The sequence below is a fragment of the Salvia hispanica genome, chromosome 4, assembly GCF_029641045.1.
Source record: "Salvia hispanica isolate PSC_SH4W2 chromosome 4, Shi_PSC_v1, whole genome shotgun sequence".
Lineage (NCBI taxonomy): Eukaryota > Viridiplantae > Streptophyta > Magnoliopsida > Lamiales > Lamiaceae > Salvia > Salvia hispanica.
This window is the reverse complement of record NC_142695.1, coordinates 6,533,091-6,543,898: the sequence shown is the minus strand read 5'-3', so window position 1 is coordinate 6,543,898 and position 10,808 is coordinate 6,533,091. Positions and strand designations below refer to the sequence as shown.

Below are 10,808 nucleotides of genomic sequence, written 5' to 3'. Positions count from 1 at the left end.
GGAGCCCGCTGAGGGAGGGCTGAACTTGATTTTGGACCTGGTGGATGATCAGGAGGAAGACGAACCCCAGATAGACAAGAGGGCAGAGAGGAGACGAACCAGGAGGAGTCTGCTCGACGAAGTTGATGACTTAGTTCCTGATGCTACGGAAGCAGAGGAACGTCGCCTGGCCATGGAGAGGGCGAGAAAAGGAAAGGCAGCGGCGACCTCATCTACCCGGTCAAGGAAAGCTCCCTCCGCCAAGGAGGTTGAGGAGACCCTTTCCCCAGTGACCGAAGATCCCTCTGCCGAGGAACAAGACGAGCCTACCAATGAACCCGACTATGAATCTGAAGAAGCTGTAGAAGAGTTTATTCCAGGACGGCCGGAAGTTTGGCTGACTAAGGAGCTGCTAGAGGCGAAGAGGCAGTTCGACGATCAGAAAAGGACCACGGTGTACAAGGAAAGATGTAGCGCCGGGAAGATGGCTAAGCCTGGGAAGCAGTATAGCCCCAGAGAGCTTAAAATGATTGCATGTGACGAGGACTTCCGCGCTTGTATCTATTCGATCGGATTTGAGTGGTTACTGAAGCACAGCCGGGAGAGGGTGCCGGTGGACTTAGCAAGGGAGTTTTTCTCCACTTTTTGATTGAAAAACACCACTGATCTCTTGACGCGGACTCCATAACTTTCAGGCTTTTTAATGAAGAACATGAGATGAGCATCCGGGAGTGGTCTTTGAAAATGAGGTTGTTCACCCAAGCCGAGGATGATGAGGGGATATGGAATGATAGGATGATCGGTGTGCCGAAGAATACGCCAGGTTTCAAAGTGCAAACAGCATGGGAACTGATCATCCACTCCAAGGCAGGAACGTTTAAGTCCAGCTACTCCAAAGCCTCTCACATCGAAGACCGAATCCTCCGCTTTGCTCAGACGTTTATCAGCTACAACTTGATGGGACCGCAAATTCAGCTCTTACAACTACCGACCTTTACTTCACTTGGTGCATGGCGAAGGGCGTGAAAGTGCACCTAGGTTATTGGCTGGCTCAAGCATGCCACTAAATGGCGAGCAACCCTGCGCGTCATATGTATACCTGCCACCTCCTTGGCGCCTACCTCCAACGGAACATCAAAATGAAGATTGTCAAAACCGCTCCTTTGGTAGTCATGTGCGAACCCCCGGAGATTTTCAGCGCTGATTATTTTTTCAACAAGGGGTTGCTCCAAGCTCATGGCGCCAAGACCTTCTTCTACTCGATAGGAGACAAGGTAAAAGCGGAGACTGGAGAAGCTGAGGAGGCCATGCCAAGTGAAGATGTTGAAGACCTGCGTAAGGATGTCCAGGATACGAGAAAGGAGATGCAATTGATGAGGAAGGAAATGGTGAAGGAACTTGGGGGGATTAGGAAGGAATTGAACGGAAGCCGGGAGGAAGTGAAGACCCTGAGGGGCAATATTGCAGATTTGCCGGTAAAGTCTGCCAAACAAAATAAGCGGATGACGGAGGCGGTGGAGCTTTCAATGAAGATGTTGAAGTGGTTGCAGAAGACACTCCCCTTGACCCAGTCGAAGGTAACTCCTGGGTCCAGCAGCGAGGTCAAGCAGCCCGTCCAGAGCAGTCCTTCCGTCAAGCGATCACAACAAACGCTCAAGCTCCCCACCCGTTCCCAAGCAAGTGTTAGTCCCAACAAAATCAAAGTCTCTGATGAAGAAGCCAATACCCGACCAGCCAGAACAGGAAGAAGAAGAGCCGGAGCAGCCGGTGAAGAAAAAAGTGAAGATGACTCGACCCGGAATCCCACCCCAGTCTGGCTCTCGAGGGAGCCAGCCCCAGAAGTGAATCACCCCCCATGACCAAGTAACTTTTATTTTTTTTTGCTTTCAGTTATCTGTTTTTGTTTTTGTTGCCTATTTGTGATATGTATTTGTCTGTGTTTTCTCCCACTTAGCCCACTGCTTGGTCTAAGTGTGAGAAGTTTGTAATTTCTGTTTTGTTGTGTTTTCTCCCACTTAGCCCAATGTTTGGTCTAAGTGTGAGAAGTTTTTTTTATGTATTAACTGTTGTTGTTTGTTGCATTGATCTCTCTGTTTCCCCCCTTCACGACGATGGCTTGGGGACAAGCTTGAGTGAAGTGGGAGGGGGAGAGGAGTCAATGCATGTATTTGTCCGCATAATAAGAGTCTTTAGGTCTAGTTTTATTGTGTCGCATGAGCCAGTGAGTATAAATATAATACGGCATGATCCCCTTAGTGAAAGTAATTGAAAATAAGAGGTATTTCAACTTAGAAGTATTTTCCTTTAATAAGCCAAGTCAATCTGAGTGAAGCGAGAACGATAGAGGATGTCTTTACTTACTTAGTTGTGAAGCCCTACTATAATAGCGAGTTATAAGCCTTAAATAACTTCGAGCTAACACATGTTAAAGGGCCGCCACTGAATGCTTAGGGAGAAGAGTTGTGAAAAAGAAAAATAGGGGGATTGGGTTATGAACGTATAAGCTGGACGAAGTCCAGGGTAAGGTGTTATAAGCTGGACGAAGTCCAGAAGAGGGAAGAGGAAAATGGAGGAATAAGCTGGACGAAGTCCAGAGAAAAAAAAAAAAAAAAAAAAAAAAAAAAAAGAGGAAAAAAAGGGGAAGAAAATAAAAAATATATATATGAGAAAAAAAAGGAGGTATAAGCTGGACGAAGTCCAGGGGGAAGTTGTTTAAAGGGCAGGAACAATAATAACCTGACCCAGGAAAAAAGGAGAAAACTCTCATAACCCGACGCTTCAGTGGTGTAACAATAACTTAAGAGAGAATCGATCCTAACATCCCTGGTGAGGAATGAGTGATCGAGTGAATCCAATAATTGGGTAAGTAAAAGGCTATCTTGACGAACTGACAGATTGGCTAGGTAGAGGAAGGGAAATGGCCTATTTGGAGGAATGCAGTCTGTTGGATTGACCTTAATCTTGTGGGGACGGTTGCCTAAAAGTTGAAGCTAGCTCATGCATATTTGTTTATGTGTTTATGTGTTTGTATGTTTTTCTTTAAGTGTTTAGTTTCAAATTGTGTCTAGGTCTAGGAGACTGTCTAGAGTCTAAAGAGTCGGTCAGGGGATAACCTTGCTTGAAATTCGCCTTATTCTTTTTCTTGTCTTTATACTTGAGGACAAGTATGGTTTAAGTGTGAACAGTTTGATAAGACTAATTTCATGCATCGGTTATATAGTGAAAAACACTATATTTTGCTGGGTCTAACACAGTTTCTAAGCCAGGTGTGTGACAGAATCGCTAGATCCAGGAGATGCTGGAGGAAACAGTCTAGCGAAGGAATGAAGGAGAAGTGAGCAGAACTCAAGGAAAAGAAGGCTAGAAGAAGGGAGTCAATAGCTGAGGGCAACAAAGTCTATCTATACCTCGCTGGGCCCCACTTCAATGCCTATAAATAGAGGAGCATGCAACACACAAGAGATACCACTTTTTCACTCTTAGCTCACACACAACACACACACTTGGGAAATGGGAGTTCTGGGGTAGTTTTAGGTTCTAAGGGGTCAATTCTTCAGAGAAATTCCGTCGTAACACCGTCCGCGTGAGGGCGAAGATACAATCTACTCCCTCTGTCCCATTACAAATGCAACGTTTTCCTTTTCGGGTTGTCCCACTAAAATGAAACGTTTCCTAAAATGGAATCATCACTCTCTCTACTTTTCCCTCTCTCTTACTTTACTCTCTCTTCATTAACTCACAAAACAACACTGCATAAAATCTCGTGCTGGAAACCAAATGTTTCATATTTATTGGGACGGAGGGAGTATTTACTTTCAGTTCTTTTGCACTCTATTTCGTTCGAACTTCACTTTTGGAAGTCGAATTGGCTGTTGATGTTACTGATTATCTATGCATTTCTTAGTTTTCGTTATATTTGTGTTATTTCGTGTTGATCTACGTTGATCCTGCTGTTAAGAGTTTTTATTTCGGTGAGTTGCATGTTGATCTCTGTTTCTGTCATTTTGGTGCTCGATCTGGGAAGTCGGCTGTAGATCTGCGGTGTTGTTGTTGATCGGAGGTTGTTGGTTGAATCTGAAGTTATGGAATGTTTTCTTTTGGCTGGAGTTTGTGTCGGATGCTTGGATCCGGAGTGGATTTAGCGTCCGAGGTTGGATTTGAACAGGGAAAGTCGAGTTATGCATAGGTCTTGAGTTTTCTAATTACTTTCTGTTTTTACTTCGTCTAGCGTCCGTAGATCTGTTTAGTTCTTAATTGTTCTTCATTTAATCGTTGAAATCCAGTCTGCTCTGTTCCGATTTCGCTCATACTGTTTCTTCTGAGTTTTTATGCAAAATTGGTTGGAGAAGATGATGTCGCTGTTAGTTAGTACCTTAGTTGTTTTTCCAGCTTTTCGTCCGTACTCTGCTTTTTCAGTTATGGTCCCCACCGTCAGTTTATTTCCCAGATCTAGGTAATTAGGATAGTTTCTCAGATCTAGTTATTGTTTCGGTTCTAGTTTACGTGCATGCTTTTGTTGTTTCGCCTAGATCTAGCTGTTAGCATAGCAGTTTAAAATCCCAAGTTTAAGTTTAATTTCCTCAACCCAAAAAATGCGTGGCAGCAGCCAACCCAAAAACAATTCCCAAATCCTTGATCATGATTATTACACATCCATCTCTGTGGGATCGATCCCTACTTCCCTGTGCTAGGTTTTAGTAAAGTGGTTGAGGGTTTTTTGAAGAAGTGCTCTGTGTGTCCGACGACCAGGATTTTCCAACGACCAGCGAGTTCTTAGACCGTGTGATCTAGCGGATTTGCTGGACCTAGGAAACCTGTTATTTCTTTCTGTGCACACAGTGACTACTGATACGCCCGGATTTTGCACTGTTTTAAGGCCATTATTTGGTCCGTTTTTGTCATCAAAATCACTCTACATGTCCATTATTTGCATATTCTATACATTTTGGTATTTTGACGTGTTTTGTGAGAAATGTGCATATTTGAGCCGAAAAGGGGGAGTAAAAACGCATAGTCTGGAAATCTGGAGTCAGACGGCGACCAGCGACCGCCGCGAAGTTGTACGGCGACCGCCGGCGCCCGGCGGTCAGAGCTATGTGGCGGCCCGCCTCGGAAATTTACGCTAGGAGAAGAGTCTCGCCAAGCGACCGCCGGAGGACATGTGGCGGTCCGCCACCGAAGGGTCAGAGTCTCTGGACTCCAACGCGGCGACCGCCGGCCAAGGTGCGGCGGCCCGCCGGAGAAAGGCGGCGAATCCGACCAGCCCTAGATTTGCTCCAAGATTTACCAAATTTTGAAGATCTTTTCCTTCTATGATGAGGAATAATCTTCCCCTATAAATAGGACCTCAAGCTTTATCAAAAAGAGTTTTTTTTTCCGACACACAACAAGAACACATTCATAGAGATCAAAAGCTAGAGTACTTCAATTGTGCAAGGAGTTGAAGAAGGATTTCAAGAACATCAAGAACGACAAGGATTCAACCTACGGGTTTTATTTGCTTTAGTTTTATGTTCAAATTGCTTTCCCTTCAATCTATGTTTTTAGTTTATTCAGTCATGTGTAACTAAACTCATAGGATTCTAGGGATGTGTTAGTAGCAACTTTGGTTATACAATTCCGTTTTCTATTTAATATCCGTTTTGTTTTTACTTTGTTTCTTCCCTAAGTCAATCAGGATGCTTCATAATTGAGTGACACAATTATGTATGATTCAATACAACTTGCTTCATAACTGTGACAGAGTTCTAGCGAGTTAGATCCACTTAGTAGACACTACAGTTAGCTTCCTTTAAAACGGCACTGTTAATTGAGAGTGAGGACTTTTCAAGGGTCTTAGGAGCTTTTTGGAGTTACGTGTTAGGATTGACAACCCTAATGTTAGTAATCAACGTTTGTATCGCATAAGCATAAGCTAGGTGACTCGTCCTTTCAAAGTATTAACTGTGCTAGGGTATTGTAGTTTGGAATTTGTATAACCATAAAAGTGAAAGCACATCCCTGGAATTCCCCTTATCTCTATACTTTCCTCTCCGTGATTTGCTTGTTCTTAGTTGTTTACTGTTTTTAATATTTACTGTTTTCAAAAAGTTTCCAATAATTCTTGCTTCTCCAGATAGTAATTGAGTTCTAGTAGAAGATAGACACTTTGTGTACATCTTCCCCGTGTTCGATACCCGGTACTAACCTTTTGCTATACTATACCTACTCTGTATACTTGCAGGTATTTATAGTGCAAATAAAAAGTGCATCAAGTTTTTGGCGCCGTTGCCGGGGAAGACAATTCACTTTGGAGTGATATCTTCAAACGATAATTTTACTACTTTGGATTTTTATTGCTTTTTGTTTTATTTATTTATTTATTTTTTTTATTTCGAGTCTTGCAGGTTTTGTATGCGAACGCGTTCTGGGAAGTACATCTTAGAGCCGCTTGATTTAGAACTTGAAAGAACTCGTAGAATAATAAGAAGTGAAAAAGGATCAGGAACAATGGGTGACCGAACAGATATTGAGAAGCTGCAGGAGATGGTGAAGTTGCTGATGGATGAGAGAGATGCGGAGAGAGCAGCCCGAGAAGCCATGGAAAAGAAGAACAGAGAAACATTACCTGTGATGAACATGTTCAATCATGGGAATATGATCACTTTTCCTAACGGCCCTCGTATTGATGCTAACAATTTTGAGTTACGCATGCCCCTTATCCAAAGGGTCGAGCAAACTCCTTTTGCAGGTAGGGCGACTGAAGATGCTAACCGCCATCTCTCCAAATTCGTGGAAATCGCAAACACTCTGAAATTAAATGGTGTCGACGACGATGCCATACGGGTAAGACTTTTTCCATTCTCATTGATTGATTCTGCTAAGGAGTGGTTTGAGTGTATGCCACCAGAAAAGGTCTCCACATGGAAGGACATCGTAGCTACCTTCCTCGACAAATACTACCCGCCAGGCACTATTTTGAAGCTCAAAAGTGAGATCTTTCAGTTCACACAAGGCCATGACGAGCCCCTCTATGAGGCATTTGCTCGTTTCAAAGCTCTTCTTCGAAAGTGCCCAAACCATGGTTTTTCCATAGACCATCAGGTAGGAATCCTCTATAATGGATTTAACGAGAAAATATGTGCTATGCTTGATTCAGGGGCAAATGGGGGATTTCTAAGAAAGACAGGAGAGGATGCCATGGCGGTGATCGAGGAGTTCGCCACCAACAGTCGGGGGTGGTCTAAGGAAAGGCATGCCACGAGAAGAGTAGCAGCCATAGAAGAGGCCGAAGAAAGTTCTTTTGCTAAGGAGTTAGCAGAACTTAGAGTCAGGATTGATCAAATGGACATCTCGAGGAAGGAAGATCCAATTCCGGCAACTTCCATAGTGGCAGTCAATGCACCCGAAACTGCCATATCAACTGTGGAAGAAATAAACTATGTGCAAGGAGGCGGTCCCAGAAACTACAATAACAATTATCGCCCTAATCAGGGGGGCGGCAATTTCAATAATTATAATGGGAACCGTCCGCACCCAAATCTTTCTTATTCTAACAATAATTACTTGCAACCCCTTGCAGGATTTAATGTTAGCAAAGGAGGAGTGGTTGAGCCGATGAAGAAGGAAGACAAGTATGAACAAGGAATCACGAAGATCTTGGAAGTAATTACGCAAGATAGGAAGATTAATGACACCAAGATCGGAGTGGTCGAAGCAAGGATAAACAACCTCGAGCAAGGAATGAACACAATCTCGGCAGCTGTAACCAATATTACCACTCAAATGGAGCAAATTCAGAAGAAGTTAGATGAGGATAGAGCAAAGGCAGCAGCAAGAGTGGATGATATTAACAAGAAATGGGTGGCAAAGCAGAAATCTGGGGACTGCCCAGATGCCGGCGGACCGCCGCAGACCCCGCAGCGGCCCGCCACTGAGACGGCAGAGACACCAACCAGGCAGGACTGCCCAGTCGCCGGCGGACCGCCGCACACCCCGCAGCGGCCCGCCACAGAGAAGGCAGAATCGTCCACTAAGCAGGAGCTTGTGCGGCACAACGAGATTGTACTCCCTTTTCAGCCAAAGAGGAAGTTCAAGCTTGAAGAGCAGTTCAAGCATTTCCTTAACATGTTTTGCAAGGTCCATACTAACATTCCTCTTGTTGAATCGTTGCAGGAAATACCAAAGTATGCAAAGCTACTAAGGGAGGCGGTAATGAGGAAGAAAAAGCCGACTAAAGCCGACCTTAAGCTACCGCATCATTGCAGCGAGATCATCCAAAAGGAACGGGCAGTGAAGCAAAGAGATCCGGGCCAGTTCATCATTAGGTGCCGAATTGGAGAAGGGAAGGTTGACAAAGCACTGTGCGACTTAGGATCGTCCATCAATCTCATGCCACTGAAGTACTACGAAAAGCTCAACATTGGGCCACTCAAATCTTCAGACGTAACACTCAGGTTGGCAGATAACTCGTCTATCAAGACTGTAGGTATGATTGAGGATGTCCTAGTTAAGGTTGATGATTTTATTTTTCCCGCCGACTTTATTGTGCTTGACATGAAAGTAGACAAGAACGTCCCTCTAATCTTAGGGCGAGATTTTCTTGCCACTTGCAAAGCTTTGATTGATGTAGGTCGTGGCGAGATTACAATCAGAGATAATCATAGTCAATCCACCTATAAGATCGAGCGCGAGATGCTAAAATTTGAGGAGGCAAAGCGGGCAAAAATGGAACAACAGTGCAGAGCAGTCATGGCTACCGACTTGACCAAGCCCAAAGATCCCTTTGAAGCGGAGGATCCTTCTACCTCCACTATCTACATTGTCAAAGAGGTAAGACACTCTTCTAAAAAGGGCGATGCTAATTCTTTTACATCTGCTCCACAGAAGAAGAAACAGAAGAGAAAGAAAACACCCAAAGAGGACCCCGAGATATACGTCATCAAAACCAAAGAGGGGAAGTACAAATGGTGGAAGAAGCTAGGGACCAAGTTGCTCCCTATGCCAATTTTCAACACTCGAGTTATTGATCCGCCCAACTAGTGGGCCACTTCAAGTCGAGCTAACGACTTTAACAAAAGCGCTTATTGGGAGGCAACCCAATTTTCTTTTTATTTTTTTATTTTTTTTATTCTTCTCGTTTTTTTATGTTAAAAAAAAAAAAAAAAAAAATTTACGGGTGGCGGTCGCCGCACTTAAAGCACGGCGGTCGCCACACGTGTGTTAACATGTGCAGGAAGGATCGGGCTTAGGGCGGGCCAGAGTAACCGCTGCATGGGCCGCGGCGGCCCGCCAGGATTGCTGTTTACGAAGGCCCGTGTGGCGGCCCACCACGAGAGACGCGGCGGTCGCCACACGCAGTCCAGAGACGGGAGTGAGCCATAAAAGGTATGTTTTCCATTCCTTTTCACATTCCTTCTCAAATTCCTTCCTTGCACACAACCCCCACTTATATAAATCACCAAATTCACACACCCACACTATCATTCTCTCAATTCTCTCCAAGTTTAGAGCTCTTCTTCTACAAATTCTCTCCACAAAAAGGTATGAATCCTAACTCAATTTCTGAGTTTTGCTTTACTTCTTCCATGGATTGTGCTTTATTTTGGGTGAATTGTTCGGTAGAATCTCTTAATTCATGATGGGGGATGACTATGTGTATGAATTTTTGAATTCTATGGTTTAAATTTTGCTTGATTGGTGATTATTAAGTTGTGAATGATGATTCTCTCTTGGTTTAGAGTTTAAAAGTAGCAATCATGTTCATAGCATTGTGAGGCTATTATTATTTCCATGAATTGCAATATTTGTGATTTTGTAGAGATTGTTGGTTCTTATGGATATTTAGTTGATACGTCTCTGCATGGGGGATGAATTCACGTTGGGGGATGATTTTTTGTGTCCTAATTTTGTTGATTTTGCTTAACATGTTATTATGCTAGAAATTAGGATGCTATTGTACCCAAGCTTGCATATAAGTTCTTTTCTCTTCATTTTTACTTGGTTGAATGCAAGTTTGGGGGAACTTTTGATCTCCCACTTGTTGATGCTCTTTTAAGAGTGTAATTTCTTTTGTAGGATAATGGGATCAAAAGGGAAACCGGAGAATGCGAAGAATTATGGCATTAGCCTTGCCACGGAAGAGCAAAAGGCTATGTGGAAGAAAGTGTCGGCCCGAGAAACGGCACCTTCTAGATATCCCCACGATTTCCCTCTCCAAACTTTGGGGATCATGGAGGATTTTTGGAAGTTGTGCGACGTGGGTGATGGGAATGGCCTTGTCTACATGTTCCAAAGGAAGTGGCCATCGTTTCGAAAGTATACTCTCGAGTTCCTAAGCTCGCTAAGGGTTACTAAGGATCGCCGCCAAAATTTTCCACTTAGCATCGATTTCCGCCTAGGGAACCGTTGGCACTCGCTCACCATGGAAGAGCTTAGTGGGATCTTCCATTGCTTCGACCCCAACCCCGAAGAGGACAATGAATATGAATCGTGCTTCTACCTTGTGAGATTTGAGCCTTAAATTCTTTCTTGTGTGATTTATCTGTATGCATGTATATGTTTCTACAACTTGCTCCTAGTCTGCCTAAGTTTACATAGTGTTTAAGTTGATTTAAGAGGATGTTAGGCCGTCTTTTCTTAGCTACTTTTATATCCAAAATTTTCGACCCTCTCAAATTTTTCCTTTGGAGCCAATTTTGAGCCTTTAAGCCTTTTCTTTGGAAGCCAAAATAAATGGGGGGACAATTCCTTGGGTTAGTATAGTTTTTGTTATCTTCTTTTGTAAAGGAATTGGAGAGATAAGGAGGAAAGTATAAAAAGTAGTGTGCTTAATATTAAGAAAGTACAAG

The 10,808-nt window shown here is 43.6% G+C and overlaps 1 non-coding gene across 1 annotated transcript; it reads right to left on the bottom strand.

The window, feature by feature from the left end:
* Nucleotides 1-6,939: 6,939 nt before the first annotated feature.
* On the bottom strand, nt 6,940-7,046 carry LOC148927145 (small nucleolar RNA R71). Its single transcript, XR_016129717.1, has one exon. It is a non-coding gene; the product is annotated as a small nucleolar RNA R71 (small nucleolar RNA).
* Nucleotides 7,047-10,808: the final 3,762 nt, after the last annotated feature.